Raw genomic sequence first — 19,213 nt, 5'->3', positions numbered from 1 at the left:
TTATTTTCATTTCGGTTCATTGAATTGCATTTGGAAAATTGTGATAGAAAACAAGTAGTTCATATATTTGATCTTTGTATTTTATGCAATGTAAATGAAAATGTTTATTTTTGAAATGTTTGACTGATGTAGACAGATAGTTGAAGTTGTTGTGAATATATTGAACAGAGATTTTGTTTTTTTAACAATCTTATTGATTGTATTTTTTTGCCCGCTGTTACATGATGATCAACGTTGAAATCACTGTGTATGGTGAAATTCAACAGAAAATGAAAACAGCAAAAAAGGCAAACTGAATATGTTATGTAATTGTAAAACTATGTTGTGTACTTAAAACTATAATATTATATGAAATACCAGTATTTTCTCTTCTCTTTTACAGACACTAATTCTAAAGTTTGAAAATATTTTAATTTGGAATATAATTAAAGAACTGAAAAAATTGTTTCAATTACTTTCATATCTACTTCCAAAAAGGTAAGATTAAGTAACAACCCATTCAGTCCTCTAATCACCTAGACACAACTCATTCACTCATTCATTTACCAAGGAACTACTCATGCACTGCTCCAATCACCAGTGCACTACCCATGCACTCCTACAATCACAGCCAGTACCATGTACTTATTGAATCACTCTGCCAATACCTATAGAATCCTCTAATCACCTATACACTATTAATTCACTCCTTTAATTATCCAGGTAGTATCCATGCACTCCAGCAATCACCCTGTCACTACCCATCTTCAACATCGTCAAAGAGCTCTCCAACCCCAACGCCGGAAACAACGACATCACCCCTTCGCAAGACCTCTGCAACTCCCTCGCCTCCTACTTCCACAACAAGATCGCGGACATACACAACAGCTTCAGCACTCAACCGACGCACGCCGTGACCGAACCACCGCCCCCCACCATCACCCTCCGCGCCTGGACCCCGATCAGCACCGAAGACACCATCCGCATGATGAACTCCATCCACTCCGGATCTCCGACAGACCCCTGCCCTCACCACGTCTTCAACAAGGCCGACGCTGTCATCGCACCCCACCTGCGGGACATCATCAACACCTCCTTCGACATCGCCACCTTCCCAGAGAGCTGGAAGCACGCCGAACTCAGCGCTCTACTCAAGAAACCATCAGCCGACCCCACCGACCTCAAGAACTACCGCCCCATCCCGCTACTCCCGTTTCCAGCAAAAGTCATCAAGAAGACCGTCAACAAGCAACTGGCCGCCTTCCTCGAGACGAACGGGTCCCTCGACCTCTCGCAGTCTGGCTTCCGGGCCAACCACAGCACCGAGACTGCCCTGATCGCAGCTACCGATGACATCCGAGCCCTACTAGACAACGGAGAAACAGCGGCCCTCATCCTCCTGGACCTCTCCGCGGCCTTCGACACTGTCTGCCACTGTACCCTAGTACAGCGCCTCAGCAACGTCGGAATCCAGGAGAAGGCACTGGAGTGGATCATCTCCTTCCTCGCCGGAAGGACACAGAGAGTCCGCCTCCCCCCGTTCAGATTGGAGGCCATGGAAGTCATCTGCGGCGTTCCTCAAGGCTCCTCGCTCAGCCCAACACTCTTCAACGTATACATGAGCCCCCTCGCAGCCATCGCACGCCAGCACAACCTCAACATCATCTCCTACGCCGACGACACCCAGCTGATCCTCTCCCTCACCAACGACCCCACCACCGCCAGAGCCAACCTGCACGAATGGATGACCGACGTAGCCAAATGGATGTCGAACAGCCGCCTGAAACTGAACTCGGACAAGACGGAAGTCCTCATCCTGGGATCCTCACCCTCCGCCTGGGACGACTCCTGGTGGCCCCCCGCCCTGGGCAGCGCACCCAAACCAACAGACCACGCACGCAACCTGGGCTTCATCCTGGACTCCTCCCTCTCCATGACCAGGCAAGTCAACGCCGTCTCCTCGTCGTGCTTCAACATCCTGCGCATGCTACGTAAGATCTTCCGGTGGATCCCCACCGAGACCAGGAAGACGGTCACCCAGGCCCTCGTCACCAGCCGTCTGGACTACGGCAACTCCCTCTACGCCTGAACCACTGCCAAACTCCAGAAGAGACTCCAGCGGATCCAGAACACCTCAGCACGACTCATCCTGGACATCCCCCGCCGAAGCCACATCTCCGGACACCTGAGAGACCTGCACTGGCTCCCAGTCAACAAGAGAATCACCTTCCGGCTCCTCACCCACGCACACAAGGCCCTACACAACCAAGGCCCAGGATACCTCAACAGCCGCCTCAACTTCTACGCTCCCAAACGCCAGTTTCGATCGATCAGCCACGCCCTCGCCGCCGTCCCCCGCATCCGAAGAGCCACCACAGGAGGAAGGTCCTTCTCCTACCTGGCCGCCAAGACCTGGAACTCCCTTCCGACCCACCTCCGCCTGACCCAAGACCACCTCGCCTTCAGGAAACAGCTCAAGACCTGGCTGTTCGAGCAGTAGCGGATCCCCTCCCCCCAGCGCCTTGAGACCCTCCGGGTGAGTAGTGCGCTATACAAATGCTTTGATTGATTGATTGATTGATTGCACTCCTTCCAATCACCCAACCAGTACCATGTACTGATCCAATCACTCCGCCATTATCAAAACACTTACAAATTCACCATGCACTCTCCTTGCAGTGCTCTAATCATGCAGTCAGTTCCCATGCACTCATGCAATGACCCAGGCACTAACCATGCAGTACTACAATCACCTGTGCACTACCTATGCATAACTCTAATCACCTAGACACTACTTATTCACTCCTTCAATTACACAGTTACTACCCATGCACTCCAACAATCATCCTGTCACTACCTATGCACTCCTCCAATCACCCAGCCAGTACCATCTACTTATCCAATCATGCCACCAATACCTAAGCACTTATCAAATCACCATGCACTCTCCTTGCAGTACTCTAATCATCCAGTCAGTACCCATGTACTCATGTAATGACCCAGGCACTAACCATGCAGTGCTCAATCACCTGTGCACTACCCATGCATAACTCTAATCACCTAGACACTACTCATTCACTCCTTCAATTACACAGGTACTACCCATGCACTCCAGCAATCATCCTGCACCTACCCATGCACTCCTTCAATAACCCAGGGAGTATCATCTACTTATTCAATCACCCCACCAATACCTAAGCACTTATGAAATCACCATGCACTCTCCTTGCAGTACTCTAATCATCCAGTCAATACCCATTTACTCATGCAATGGCCCAGGCACTAACCATACAGTATTATAATCACATGTGCACTACCCATGCAGCCCTCTAATCACCATGACACTACTCATTAACTCGTTCAATAACCCAGGTGGTACCCACGCACTCCAGCAATCACCCTGTCACTACCCATGCACTCCTCCAATCACCTGGCCAGTACCATGTAAAAATCCAATCACTTCGCCAATACCCAAGCACTTACAAATTCACCATGCACTGTCCTTGCAGTACTCAAATCATCCAGTCAGTACCCATGTACTCATGCAATGGCCCAGGCACTAACCGTTCAGAGCTACAATCAACTGTGCACTACCCATGCAGTCCTCTAATCCCCTAGACACTACTCATTCACTCCTTCAATTAACCAGAAACTACCCATGCGCTGCTCCAATCACCCTGTCACTACCCATGCACTCCGTTAATCACTCATCCAATACATATACGTATGCAATCACTCCGCCAATACCCAAGCACTTGTAAATTCACCATGCACTCTCCTTGCAGTGCTCTAATCATCCAGTCAGAAACCATGAAGTCATGCAATGACCCAGGCACTAACCATGCAGTGCTATATTCACCTGTGCAATACCCATGCAGTCCTCTAATCATCTAGACACTACTCATTCACTCCTTCAACTAGGAACTACCCATGCACTGCTCCAATTACCCTGTCACTACCCATACACTCCCCAATCACCCAGCCAGTATCATGTACTAATCCATCACTCCGCCAGTACCTAAGCACTTGTAAATTCACCATGCACTATCCTTGCAGTACTCTAATAATCCAGTCAGTACCCATGTATTCATGCAATGACTCAAGCACTAATGATACACTGCTACAATCACCTGTGCACCACCAATGCAGTCCTCTATTCACCTAGACACTACTCATTCACTCCTTCAATTACCCAGGTAGTACCCAGGCACTCCATCAATCACCCTGTCACTACCCATCTACTCCTCCAATCATCTAGGCAGTACCATGTACTTATCCAATCACTCCGTCAATACCTAAGCACTTATAAATTCACCATGCACTATCCTTGCAGTACTCTAATCATTCAGTCAGTGCCCATGTACCTATGCAATGACCCAAGTGCTAACCATGCACTGTCCAAATCACCAAAGCACTACCCATGTATTCATGCAATAATCGAAGAATTATCAATGCACTGATGCAATCACACATGCAGTATCCATGCAATTTTACAATCACACGGTTGGTAGCCAAGCACTCATTTAATCACTCCGCCACTTCCCAAGGACTTATGAAATCACCCAGGCACTACCCATGCACTCTCCCAATCACCCAAGCACTACCCATGTACTCATGCAATAACCCAATGATTACCCATGCACTGATGCAATCACACATGCAGTACCCATGCAATTCTACAATCACCCAGTTAGTATCCAAGCACTCATGAAATCACTCCGTCACTATCCAAACATTTAAAAAATCACCCAGGCACTACCCATGCACTCTACCAATCACCCGAGCACCACCCATGTACTACCTACGCAGTGCCCTTGCTCTCATGCAATCATTCAGGAAATGTTTCTTTTTTACCCAATAAATTTAAACAATTAGCAATTAACAATTTAAAAAAATATATGTTTTACCTTTTTTTCTTTTTTTGTGTGTTTTTACTTTTTTTAAACAAACGAAGATTGAAAACAGCAAATGAGCTGTTTAACAAAAAGCAAAGAAAAGGAGAGTTTAGAGCACATTATAAAAAAAAATTAAATGTGCTTTGATGGCACCCGTAATAACTTCCATGTTCTGATCCGCGATGCACTGTTTGGCATAAAACTTTTTTGCACACTATGACCACTTCAAACAGTTCAGGAACATTATGGGGCCTTATTGCAGGAGGACCTTGTTGAGAAGAGGTAGAAGGGGAATTTAGGTCTTGCTGTGCTGTTTCATTCAGTTGTCTTCTCCTCACTTCTCTGGCCAAGTGTACAGGATGGAGAGTTTCAAGATGTTTCTTCATGCTGGATGTCCCGCATGAATATTTCTTGTCTGAGCCCCGTGACAAAATCCGCGGACAAATGGTGCAAATCACTTTGTGAGCATACACCTTCTTCTCGCCCTCTGGGACTGTAAAAAATGCCCACACAACACTCTATTTCCTTTTTTAAAGTGGCTCCACGATCTCATCCTCCTCCAGATCCAATGGATCGATGTCTCAAGGAGCAGATGCCATAATGTTTTTAAAGAAATCAAAACACACAAACACTGAGGAAAAGTAGTGAGCAACAAAGAACAGGTGTTGCCAGCAAGACAGCAGAATGGTAAGAGGAATATCACAAGGATGGATCCTCCCTCTTACAGAATGAAAACAATTTAAACCAATCAGATTCTTTCTTTTCCTGCTGACAACAAGTACGTAAGGTGGGCGCACCCATCGCTTACGCATCGCGCACTCGTAAAATATTGTATACATAATTATAAACTATAAATAACTGTTTATACAATATTTGGGGCCGAACTTTGGGGGCATAGCCTATCCAATGCCCTGACACTTACTGAAAATAAGTTCATCAGACAAATCTTGGTTATGCCAACAAATACACCCCTAGTACCGCTACGGATGGATTTGGATATCCTCCCACTGGTGGACTTAATCTCGACGAGACCGTTGCTTTATTGGCGATGGCTGTGGAGCACACCTAAGCTGAAACTCTACAGGGAGGAACTAAAAGCGGTAATGCTATTACTGGGGGCTGTGGGTAGTATACCTTGGCTGTCCTTTGTCAGGGACTCTTTTCGTGCTATGGGAAGGGAGGACCTATGGACTCCCCCCAAAGAATCATGTGCAGATATTTCTAAAAAAAAACTTAGCTAAAGCAGTGAAAGACTACAAACTGATTAGTCTAATCCAGGCAGTCAAAACAACAAGTTTAACATATGGGTTCTTGGATTTTAAGTCACATTATCAATTTGAGCGGGTGCTAGATTCAATACAGCCTCCCCTAGCAAGAAAGTTGTTTCTGCAATTTAGATATGGGACGCTCCCGCTCTTTACAGTAACCAATAAGTAGGCGGGCGCTTCCCACTGTCTTTGTCCTGGATGCCTGGTGGGGGAGGAAATGGTGATTCACGCACTCCTCTTCTGCCCGGCACACAAACAGTTCAGGTCTAAATGGATTATTCAACTATGTAGAAATCTGGGCATCAGGAACTATCACAATTTTTTTAGGATCTTTAAAACTGATACAAACCCAGTCTATGTTGTTGCCATAACGAAATTTCTCTTTGCCATGTGGCTAAAATGAAGTCACTTGTTAAAGAACGGCACCTAATTATTTGTGTCTTTGCCTCTGTGTGAGAGACAGAGTGCCCTACAGCTGCTAGCCCTACTGTCAATGGACGTCTAAAAGTTTTGGGATCTTTTATACAATGTTTTTATAGGTTTTTATTTGTAAATTATATTTTTAACAGCAGCTTTTAATTTCGCTTCCCTAATTATTGTGGCCCAATTATCACAACACTTGTATATACCAGTTCTTATAATGAAATTGTATCTTTTGTTACTGCTATGGATTACATTTTATTGTATTGTAAACTCAAATGTGCTTTTATGGCTGTAATAGCCGCAATAACGTTTTTTTGATGATGATGATGATGACAATATTTTACAAAGGATATTAGTGAAAGTGTTTATACAAATCTAATATCTGAACTTTATATAGTGAGATATCAAACTTTGGAAACACGCCGAAGTCGCAACCCTGGCTCGATTCCGGTGCAGCCCCGGAAATACGTGTGGGGAGAGGTCGCTTACCATACGCGCATATGTCGAGCAGTCGTGAAATTTCATGTCATTACTAGTGTACTGAAAAAAATAGTTTATAGATAGTTTTCTAAATTAAATTAGTCAAACACTATAACAACAAAAAATTATTGATCATGCGCCCTTCCTCATGGACAGCATCTGATAAATCAAGGCAAACAATTGTTACCAGTGTATCCCCTCATTTATTTCCATTGCACAAACAAAGCTCAGGTGAGTAATTTGCACACTTTTGCATCCTGGGACTGCTAGTTCACAAAAGCTTTACCCATGTGGGTTGCTGCCATTGATAACATCAATAAAGTTTTTATCAAAGTTTTTCCATAGAGGGAACAATGTCTCTGTGAAGCCGCCATTGCCCGGCGCCTCCTGCTCCACCACATATATATAAAAGGCCCTAGTTTTCAGGGACGTTATAGTTAGAAATTAGCATTTAAAAAACCTATGAAATTCACTGAAATAAACACAGGTTTCAGGGACGTTATAGTTAGTTGGACATTTTACTCGTACAAAACCAGAGAAATTTGGCCCTTATAGTTAATAGAGCTAACTATAACTCGCGCCCCGCAATGCACTGCTGATGACGTCACATATTACATCACTCATGACATGTTCAGTGACATCTCAAATGACATCACTGATGACATCATCCAGTGAATGTGTGTTTCTGTAAAGTTTAAATATGTTTTATAGGTTTTTTGCCCTTTCATACATGATAAGGAATTAAAATTATGTATCTAAGTATTTCAGCTGATTCTTATGGAACAGGAGTTTGGAGGACCATCATTGAACAAAATTGCTTCTATTGGCGACTTCTGAGTTTGCCTAAGTTAGCTCTCATTAAATTTGCCATGAGGAACTAGGAGACATATTATCAAGCAGGGCGTTAAAATTATCGCCGTTTTAGCAGCAGTTTTCTGCCGCTAAAACGGCGATAATGGGCTTTATAATATGCCCTGGAGAATTCCAATAGAAGCCCATATTCACACCAGAACATGGGTTTCTATTGGAATTCACAAGGCCGTATTATCAAGCTCATTATAGCCGCTTTAGCGGCAGTTTTCTGCCACTAAAACTGCAATAATTTTTAACGCCCTGCTTGATAATATGCCCCTCAGTCTTTGCTATTAGGTAGCTACAATAAAATGGACACCACTTCTCTTGTAAACATTTCTCTCTGGGCTAATAAAGTAGCTAGATCAATTCAGGAGATTATCCTTGATTGTTTGAACTTGAATAAAGTTCATTAGATTCTTTATTCATGTAAATAGAAAAAGTCCTAACTGAAATTGATCACTCTGTACTATTTTAACGCAATTGGAATATTATGAAAACTTGCAAGTCTTGGTTAAGAAAATCTTTTTTTGGTAGAAGGGCTATGCTGAGAGAAGAAATTGGGATTGTCAACTGTGAACTCATGCTCTCTCATCATAAATATATACGGTTAAAACTCATATTTGCATAGGGTTTTAAATGTGAATAGAACTTATCAATAAGATTTAGAGTGGTTATAATGCATCATCTACTTTCCTTCCCAAATGGCAGATTAGATGCTGAAGTCTCATGTCCGTGCTCTGTGACATTTGTGTTCTCAATCTATGATGCCTTTTATATTTTTTGTGATCTATTTTGTAATCTTTATATACAAGAATACAAAGAATCAGGAGAAATCAACATATTGTGAAAATCTATGGAACACTTAGTGGTCAAGCGTTCACATATATCAGTATATCTGTGAGGACAAGTATAAGTGAAATACAGGAGTACACACAAGGATGCAAAACACCCATTAAATGTAGTAAAAGCAACTGAGGGCTTAGCAAAAAGATTTCGTTGGGTGCAGCCCTCTCTCCAAGCCTGTGCAACAGAAAAAGTGAAGCATTATGAAATGGCGATGTGGGGAGCCATGTGCTGGGTGAAATACAAGGGCCCTGCAGGGCTCCAATCAAGTTATCAGCTTCCGATACCTAAAATGTCCAATATACCTCAGTTGAGGCCCGGCTCATAGATACCCAATGCAGGTAATAACCATGGGGCTCATTAGGATGGCGGACGGACTGGAGTTTGTCCACCATCCTGGTGTATAGCAGGACCGCCGCCGTGCATGCGGTGGTCTGGCACACCTGATCAGAATGCGACCGCAACCATGGCGTGCGGATCCTGTATTTTAACATTGCAGTGGGTCCAGCTGACAGCAGCACCCACTGCGATATTAACATGGCATGTTGTGCATTTCACAGCACTATGTGGCAGGCACTGCATGGTGCCTGCCATATAGTGCTGTGAAATGTAGGTGGGTGCCATGGGTACCCCCCAAGTGCACCCTCACCCCCAACACAAGGGGGTCCCACAACAGGCCCCGTCAGGAATCCTCACCAGCCTTTCCATGGCAGAAAGGCCGTCAATACCAAGCATCTTAATTAGGTGAACGGTGCCTGCTAGGCACCGCCACCATTTAAGGCTATCGGATCCGTCCACCAGGCAATCTGTCAGATTTTTGCATCTTTGTGTTCGCCACGGTCCAAGGGCAATTCCCTCTGCCATCGTAATGTGTCAAGGGAAAATCGTGGTACGATTGTGGAAGAACCGCCATCGGATGGCTGGCGGTGACGGGCCTTCCTCAATCTTAATCAGCCCCTAAGAACAGAGCCCCAACACTCACCGGGGTTAGAAAGTTATCTGACAGCTATAAATTCACGGTTGTATAGGTATGAGAGGAAGGGAGAGAGGGGGATTTACCTCTTCCAATTGAGCTAGACAGGATCTCTAGCAGACTTCTTATACCATTGGACAGGAAGAAGGGTCAGGGCAAAAGGTGAGGGCAAGAGACACAGTTGTGGATTCATACCTATATAGGGAGTAACAGACGTAAGGTCAGGGGAGAGATCCTCAACTGCCAAAGTGGGGACAGATTGATGAAAGTGCAGTAAAATATCGACAAGGGAAGGTGCCTATACCCAACCTACGGCATGGACAAATGGTCAGGCTAGGTACAACACCTCTTTAGGCCGGGCAGAAGTCATCAAGGAGCACCTGATGTGCTGAGCATTAGGGGGATAGTACTTTTTGAGGGATGTCAGGGTCATTAAAGTATGGAGACCAACTGTGCAGAAAATTCTCTGATGCTTCCTGGACCTTGTAGATCAATCTTTCATACAAGGCTATTTTATACATTTTGGGGACCCACCCAGCATGAGCAGGTACCTTAGGTGACCCCTAAATCCTCAGGACGGCTGCCACAACCACCAAGGTAAGGTAATGTTGCTCATGTGTAGACGGTGTAGGGGCATCTATCATGTCATGCATTAATACTAGTAATTTAGTATGGAACACTATTGGGTCTAGGACAAAACTGGTGGTATGGCCTATCTGAGTTCAGTATCTGTAGCAGGCCAGGGCTGTCAAAGAGAATATGGAACATATCACAGCTTGAGTTTACACACCTCCAGCAGTTCGACTGCTGTAGTGCTCCAGTCGGGAATGAGCTTGTGTGGGGTCCAATACCAGTCCTGTGGGAATTTATAGAGGCTGAGTTTCATACTGGACTCTCTCACACCCCATCCATATGTTCCAGACTGTTTGCCCAGTCATCAAGCTCATGGCTGACCCCCAAAAGATGCTGCCATTTCATTTGTAAATATTGGAGGAGAAGTTTGGAGTGCAGGTGGTTTACTATGAAGCTATAAAAACTTAATATCTCCCCTTTCTGCAGACCCTGTACATAAAATAATATAGAATGGGTTGTTCGGGACATGTCAAGGTTAGGGCCCCAGGGATCTGGTAAGACAGTAGACTAGTTGCAGATATTGCCACTGTTGTGTGAGAGAGATATAGCATTCCTCCTGCAGGGACTTAAATTATTTAATCTTGCTATGCAATAGCTGGTCAAGGTAATGAAGTCCATTACATTCCCAAGTCTTCCAATAAATGGGCCCACCTGTTATACAATATTTGCATTATGCCACACTGGAGCCTTTGGTATGGGGTCCAGCATGTACCTGTAGTAGTTTATGTGATTGGACCCAGATGGGCATCATGGTTTTGGTTTTGGAGGACAGGATTGGACAATAGACTCACAGGTGTCTTATGGTTGTACAGTAGTTGAAAGCCATTCTCACTGTGCTTAAGAGCAGGAAATATATAAGACCGCTCAATGCAGTCAAATGCCTTGTTCAGTGTACAGTGATATGACTACGGAGGTAATAGGCGTCTATAACAGACCAGAGTACATTAATTAAAGTCTGCGTGTTGTTGCAGAATATCCACCTCAGCACAAAGCCTACCTGTGAATGGCATATCAGAGTCAGTATAAATTGTTTAAGTCAGGCTGTCAGTATCCTCGCTAGCATCTTAAAATCTACATTCAAGAGAGAAATGGGATGATAGATCTGACAGAGTAGAGGATCCTTACTGGACCAGAAATGACCTGTAACACTTTACCACAGCTAGAATCCAACATTCCCTGTGCTAATAGGTTCACTCCTCTGCTGGCCTTAACCAATTAATTCAGGGAAGATCAATACCAAAATTAGTTCGAGCCCTCGGGCGCGAGCACAGCTGCTCTAAATCTAGAGCCTTTGGAATTAAACACCCAACAGCTTATTATTGATCTAAGGTAGGGATCTTAAGAGTGATGATCTTACTACATTAGTCAAATCTCTACTACATAACGGTCTATCATCGGTATTACCTGCCGTACATAAGTCAGGAGGCCTAACACAACCTGCAATACAACTCGTAAGCAGTCACCCCCAGCACCATCAGTTAAACATCTGCCAAGGGAAAACCCATACCCAAGGGCCCCCACAGTTACACCCAGCTGCTGCAGTTTCCCACATCCAAACACCTTCTAACTCCACTGTTAATCCTGCCAATCACCCACTTATTTCAGCAGGTGTGCATGGTTCCCGTAATCATCCCCGGAATTACAATCTGTCCTAAAGGCATTTATTATCTCATCATGGTAAGAACCACTTATCAAAATCAGTCCTTCCTCCTTTGTCATCTGTTAATAAAATCTTTATGGTCAATGTTCCTAAACTTGGCGCGAGGCAGGATTTGAGAGGGAAGACTCATTGATCAATAAAACGATCCATTGGATCCGCCACGTTAGGGGCTGTTTTTTGGTAATTCGAGATCACATTATTAGGGCACACAGATACACATCACCAGGCCAACCATTAGATTGCATCCAGCTGATATTGAAAGGGCCAGATCTGGCCGAACATCTCCTTGTCTTAGAATTCCGAACCTGTTCCCTTGACTTTTTTTCTATTCAGTTCAGGTGTTCTATTCCTCACATGCCAACACCATTTTCACCGAATGGAAGACTTAGTGGTTCCACCTTAGAACTCAATGACTGACTCTTGGAAAAAGTTTACCAGCCCTCCAGATTATACCCTTCCCCTTTTTGCCATGGTAAGGTATGGTAAGGTAAAAGTTTATTATGCATACTTAATTAAAACCAGTGCAATACATGTTACAAATTATTCATAAGACATCATTATTTAAAACCATTAAAGCATAGGATTGGAAGTACATTACTATTTGCACCAAAGATAGCTCAATATGGCTGCTCCAAGCACACTTTTTACATAGAATGGTGAGCAGTTCTGATCCCCGTTTTAGATTGTTCCCGTCCTGGCACGTGCGTGTACTATTTATACCGCTAGCGTTTTGCTTTCCGCAAGGTTGACCCTCTGGTGCTAGACGGACATGTGCAGTGAATTTGTCCTTGCGTACTATTGTGTGTCTGCCTATTGGCCTGTATCTGTGGCATTGTCCCCCGATTTTAGCAGTCTTGGCATTCTTTGCTCGGCCGTTGCGAGAAATTTCACGTATCTGCAGTTTAATTTGGTGTTTGATGGGTTCAGGCAGGCGAGCACCGCTTGCCTTCTGGTGCTGATCCCTTTTTGCTTAAATTGATCTTTAAGAAGCAGTTGGCATGCTTTTTGTAGTTCTTCACATGAACAGGTAACATGGAGAATATCGCCATTCTTTGAGTTGCATAGCATGCAAGCCTCATTTCCGTCTTTCCTAAGCCATGGCGGTAGATGCTCTGTTCTTGGCAGAATCCCTAGTCTGTATTTTAAGAACTTCATTTTTGTGGCTTTTGGGTAACCCTGGTTAAAATATATTTGTGGTATTAGAGATTTGTAAGAATTGAGGGTCATCCATGCATGCAATCTTTTGGAGAATAGTGCCTTATCCTCCAGTAAGGAGAGTGATTTAATATTTTTCCAGACTAGTTTTTTAAAAGTGCTGTGCCCAAGTTGTGTGTCCCAGAGCGCTGAGAGTTTGGTAGCTTCCAATGCTGCCTGCAAGTAAGTTCTTGCCTGAGAAGCATCCCTGCCTTGCATGTCCTGCCATAGCAGAGAGTTTAATGTATCTGCAGTGGCGGTTCTAAGTTTGTGCCAGAAAATGATGTAGGCCCCGTACCTGGCTAGATCTTGCTTTTGCAGGCCGAACTCCAGTCTTATTTGAGCCGGGGAGGTATAAAGTGGAAGCGAGAACATTGTTCTGTAAGCTTTGACCTGTGAGCTATCCAAGTCTTTGGAGTCTCTTCCCCGCAAAGCCTAGCTGCCATAGGTGATCGAGGGAAGCAGCTTCGCCTGGATTACTTTCAAGAAGGGGGTCAGGGTCGGTCCCATCAATTGGGTTGGTAGGTTTTTCATCGTCAAAGCAATCAGTGCTCCTCTCCTTCTTATTTCCTGCTTCTGCTGCACAAAAGTGCCTTCTCTGTCAAAGATGACTCCCAGGTATTTGTACTCACAGGCTGGCTCAATTTTTAAACCACCAAGAGACCAGTTCTTCTGTTTTTTTTTGTTGGTGTTAATTGACATTGTGCGAGTCTTGCTGAGGTTTATTTTTAGGGTGTTTTCCTTTGCGTATTTGTGCATTTCGGTCAGGGTTCGGGCTCCCCTTGCGCCTACCCAGCCAATAACCCACAGTTCCCATGATCCTTTGCCAAGAGACTACAGTACCCATGATCCTCCGCATTCAGGAAGGTACTAATCAACTCCACGCGCATGGGCGGATGCGCGTAATTCTGTTGGTTTCTGTTTCCTTGCTGGAGGTCCGGAGGATCGGTTCTCTCCTTTCGTCATGGCAGTTTCATGCTTCCGTGGTCCAGAGGCTTTCCTGAGCCCTCGCTCCGTGGTAGGGTGAGTGGCAGCCTGCAGCGCTTCATCGTCTTTAAACGGAACGTAGTGTGTCATTCCGACCACACGTTACCGTCTTTTCTCCTGTACCAGTCCTCGGGGCTCTGAGGTCATTATTGCAGCGCGGCTGCGCTTTCGTTTAGCAGAACGCCGTGTGTCGGCTGGCCACGAGTTCTGCAGTGTGTCGCAAGTGGCATTACCCTAATCGCGGAACATTGTGGTGCGGCCACATGTTGCCGTGTTCCCCCAGTTCCTATCCCTAAGAGCGGAGCGCAGTGTGTTCCTGCCACGCGCTACCGTTAATGAGTGCTCATTCGGCGAGTGTAGCGGAGCAAGGTGTGTTGGCTAACCACTTGCTAACGTGAACCCTTGTGTGGACTTACTGTACTTATACTACGGATTGTAGAGGCAGTTGCCCTATTCTACAGTTGTCACTGTCTCCTGCTGGAAGCTTCCTCATCCTCTCTTCTTACTATTCCGAGCTGGATATGGATCTATAATATCCAGCTGTTCTCGGACCTTATTGTTTCTTATGGAACTAGTGTTCTTTGTTTTTGCTTGTCTCAGTACGTACTGTGAATCAGAGGGTCTTTCAAGAGGAAAGCACTGAGACTCCTTCCTTGTTTTCCTGCTGGGTATATTTAGACTCTGTGGTTCAGGTGTGTTTTGGCGCAAGGAGGCGCTCCACTCTTAGCGAGAATTGATGAGAGTAGAAATGTTATTGCGATGCAGTGTTTAATCGTGTACCCTGTTTTATATCGTTTCAGAGCCTTTGTCCCAGCAGTCCCCTCCCCGTTCCTGACTTCCCTCGCCTAATGGTTCCAATTCCCTGTGTTATAAGATCAGGGAGCTGGTAACATTAGGAGGTGGACCCCCTATAGCAACGACCGGATCCTGTGAAACGTAATCTTGACAATTTCAGTCAGAAGACGTTGGAGACCAATGTAAGTGTGGCTGAGTAGTACAACGTCATCTGCATACAGAAGATTGCTCAGAGTTTTCCCTCCTATCCTCGGTGAATGGGAGTTGCAGGCATCGAGTAGTCTCGGTAGATCCGCCATAAAGAGGTTAAACAAAATTGGCGCAAGCACGCACCCTTGGTTAAGTCCTTTGGTGGTTCGAACTTTTGAGGACAGATGGGTGCCGCTTCCTAGTTTCACCTGCACCCAGGTGTCAGTGTGAAGAAGCATCAGCATGTTTAGGGTCGACTGCGGTAGGCCCCATTGTGCCAGTTTCCCCCATAGTCTGCCTCTCTCGATGTTATCGAATGCCGCGCTGAAGTCGTTGTAACACAAATGTAGCGGGAGCTTTGTGGTTTTTACTGCATCGATAATAATGAAATGGCAAGGATGTTTGTTGCTGTTCCAGTCTTTTTCCGAAAGCCAGTCTGGTTCAGCGGTATAATCAGGTTTGACTCAGCCCAAAGTGCAATCTTCTCTAATATGGTGCCGGCAAAATATTTTGGCCCGTTATCAAGAAGGGCTACTAAGCGGTAGTTGTTTGGGTCAGTCTTGTCTCCTTTTTTGTAGATAGGAACAATCGTCAACCCCCTCCAGGATTCTGGGATTCTGTTTAGTAGCCTGATTTCCGTGAATAGAATTTGCATGATGTCCGCCCACTCTATGTTCTTTGCTTTAACGAGGGCAGGTGGGATGCCATTTGGTCCCGGGGTGCCTTCTTTCCTGCTTTTGGCTATCTGCTTTTTGATTAAGGCTGTCTGCTGCATCCTCGAGTTATCTTGGGAGTTGGTAATTGTGCCTTGAGAGGCCTGTCCCAATGTCTCAAGCTTACACGTTTTGCAATTTGTCTCTGTGATCTTATTGGTCCTCTTTTGTGCTCCTACATGCTCTATGTAGTCATTGAAGTGACTGGAGAGGTAATTGATCCAAATCTCTTCAGTGATGTGAGATCCTAATTCTTTATGCTACGGGCGCATGATCTCATTTACTGATTGCCAGAAGCGGGTGCTGATATTAGACTTTATATCGTATAGGAGTTTTGCCCAAGCCTCGTTTTCGACATCTTTCTTGATATTCCATTTTGTTTGTTTGAGCACTGCCCTTTGATGTTTCAGCTCTGCTCGTAGGCTGATATTGTTGGAGGTTATTCTCAGCTTTCGTAGTGTCAGGTTTACTGATCTTTTTAGATCTCTGTTCTTTCTTTAGTTTGTTTTTGCAGCTCTCTTTGTGAGGATTGACTTTTGAGGTGACAGTAACTGCAAGTTTTTTTAGCAGTGTTGCCATAAAATGATCCCAGTAAATAGTATGCCTAGCAGCAGTTGATTTTTGGATATTGAAAAGTTGGAGTGCAGCTTCGGCTTGAAAGGTCGAATTCACTGGCGTACATTTGATTCTTTTTTGATTCAGGGTGTAGGTCGGCCCCAGCGCTGTATCTGGCCTGATTGAGGTTGGCGTCTTTGATATTATATGGCATTCCTGGGGGCGGTGGTCACTTTCACCCTTGTCTCCCATTCTAAACCACGAAATGTATGGAAATAGAGCAAGACTAGCGAAAGTGTAGTCCAGAATGGAGCTTGTTGTAATTGAGTAAAAGGATTTTACTGGAGGAGAGTCTGTCGAAAATCTTCCGTTCAATGCCCGAAGGTTTTGATGTTCTAGGTCGTAAAGAAAGCGGCTATTGGGATGTTTTTTCCTATTTGGTAGGGCGCTTTGCGGTGGTATAGTATAGATTCTGTTTAGAGCCAATGCTCCTCTCCTTCTGACAAGCCAAGTAGATCTTGATTTAGGTCCCCTGTCAGAAGGAAGAGTGGCTTTTCCATCTGGGTGACGTACTCAGCCAGTTGATTGGTAATTTGGATGAGTCTTTCGCTTTATTTTTTGGGTGGACGTATGAGTTAATTATGCATACTTCTTTATTCTCGAGGACTAGTTTTATTTTAACTGTTAATGTTGTGGATGAAGATGAGTCCATAAGGATTACTGAAGATATTGTTGTAGTGGAAACATAGGTGGCCAGACCTCCTGAGTGATGGCCGAACCTACTAGTCCTTGCGGCTAGTGTGGCAAAGCAAGTGTAGCCCTTAATGTGCTGTGGGGCTATGAGCCAAGTTTCTTGCAGAGTTATTATATCAAAAAGGGAGATGTAGTGCTGGAAATCTGGGTCGTCCATTTTTGAGGTTAGGCCGTTGATATTCCAAGAGCAGATGCCTAAGGTTGGTGCCCTTCCCCCGCTACTGGCTCTGACTTGTGAGTAGCGTCAATCCTCCTCAGGGCATATAAAGATGGTACGAGACAGTGTTTCCCTTGTTGGAACTTGGTGTGGCTCCAATACTGCCGTTGAGCGTGCTTCCGATCAAACCCAGGTGCTGCTTATGCTCCTTTTTGGTGAGCTTCCTCATGCGTCTCTGAGTGCACTGAAAGTGTGGACCTGGTGTTTCTTTGGTGCTGGGCTCGTCCGGCTCAGGAATGGTGCTAAGTAAGGGTCCGCTGCTGCCATTGAGCGTGCTTCCGATCGATCAGAGGGGCTGCTTTTGCTCCTTTTTGGTGAGTTTCCCAGTGCGTCCCTGAGTACACTGAAGGTGTGAACCTGATGTGTCTTTGGCGCTGGGCTCGTCCTGCTCAGGAATGGTAAAGGGTAGGCTGGTTTTTGTAAGGGGACCAACTTGATTCCACAATTTTTGCTGCGTAACTCTTGTTCAGCTAAGATCAAGTCTGCAATGTTTCTTGAGGTCCAAGTTGTCTTAGTTGCCTCCGAGCTTTGTGGGTTAACAGCAGGTAAAAATTCTACAGAGACTAGATCCTTTGTGCTAATGCCCCCCAATTTGGGGATAGATTCCATTAGTCTGAGGATGTTACCGCGGTTTAGCAGATCCTGCTGCCCTTTTGACGTGTATTTGGGGTAAAAGACCAGGACCTCTGTCGGCTGTCTGGTGATTTCTTGTCTCTGTTGTTTCACTGGTGATCGGTATGTTGTAGCCGTTGGTCCATTGCATAGTTTTACTTCCTGGATTTCCAGGTGTTTGTTTTCTCCAGCTGTTGAGGGGGTCTTTGTGTTAGGACTTGTTATTGTTTGGATTGGAGGAATTTGCTTTGATTTTGCCCCCTTATCGTGTGGCCATTTTGCCAATGGGTACCCCGTTGGTCTGAGCGAAGGTGTGCGCACTCTTAGTTCCTGTGTCCCTTGTTGGTTCTTCGTGGTTTGGGCTTGAGGTTGGGCCAGTGGTTCTTTTTCTGTCCCCTTCATGGGGATTTGAAGAAGATGTTTGCTTAATTTCAAATGATCTTGATGACTCTGGGTTGCGCATCTGGCAGGGTGCTTGCCCTGGAGGAGCAGATTCCTTATTTGGGAGTCTTGGTTCTCTTGATTGTTCTTGGATGTCATGCTCTTGTCTGATCTTTTCGCTGCCAATTTTTGAAGATAGTGGAATCTTCAATGTTTCTATTTTTAGTTCTTTATTTCGTTTGATTTGGTCTTTTGTTAGTGAATCTTGGACCCTTTTTTCATCATGATCCAACGTTCTACTATTTGGTTTTTGCTGTTGATTGGAAGTATTTGATGTCTGGTTTGCCCAGTATGTTGAGCCTACATTAGTTGCATTAACTGAGTGTTTTTCCTGTGTGCCTGCAAAAATAGAAAAGTATTTTGTTGTGTTTGTTTGTGGTTTTTGATTGCGCCCTTTCATTTTTTGTTGACGACGTTGTTTAGCGTTGAGTTTTTGCGGGATTCCTATTCCAATCGGTGATGTCTCCTCGTTGGAAACATCAAGGTGGTCCTTTGGCCTTATGCCAGGTTTTTCCCTCCTAGATGATCCCTCTTCGATTTTGATGGTGCCCAGATCTTTTGTTGTGTTTTCTACATTTGAGTTCTTTATATCGCTTATGAGGCCAGTTAGCATTGAGGGCAAGGTAACTACTTTGTCGACTACCTGGTTGCAGTTGCAGTTGAGATAGGTGTTTGTGTTAGGGCACACAGATACACATCACCAGGCCAACCATTAGATTGCATTCAGCTGATATTGAAAGTGCCTGAT

This window comes from Lissotriton helveticus, chromosome 5_1 (genome assembly GCF_964261635.1).
Source record: "Lissotriton helveticus chromosome 5_1, aLisHel1.1, whole genome shotgun sequence".
NCBI classification, from domain to species: domain Eukaryota; kingdom Metazoa; phylum Chordata; class Amphibia; order Caudata; family Salamandridae; genus Lissotriton; species Lissotriton helveticus.
This window is presented reverse-complemented; position numbering follows the sequence as displayed.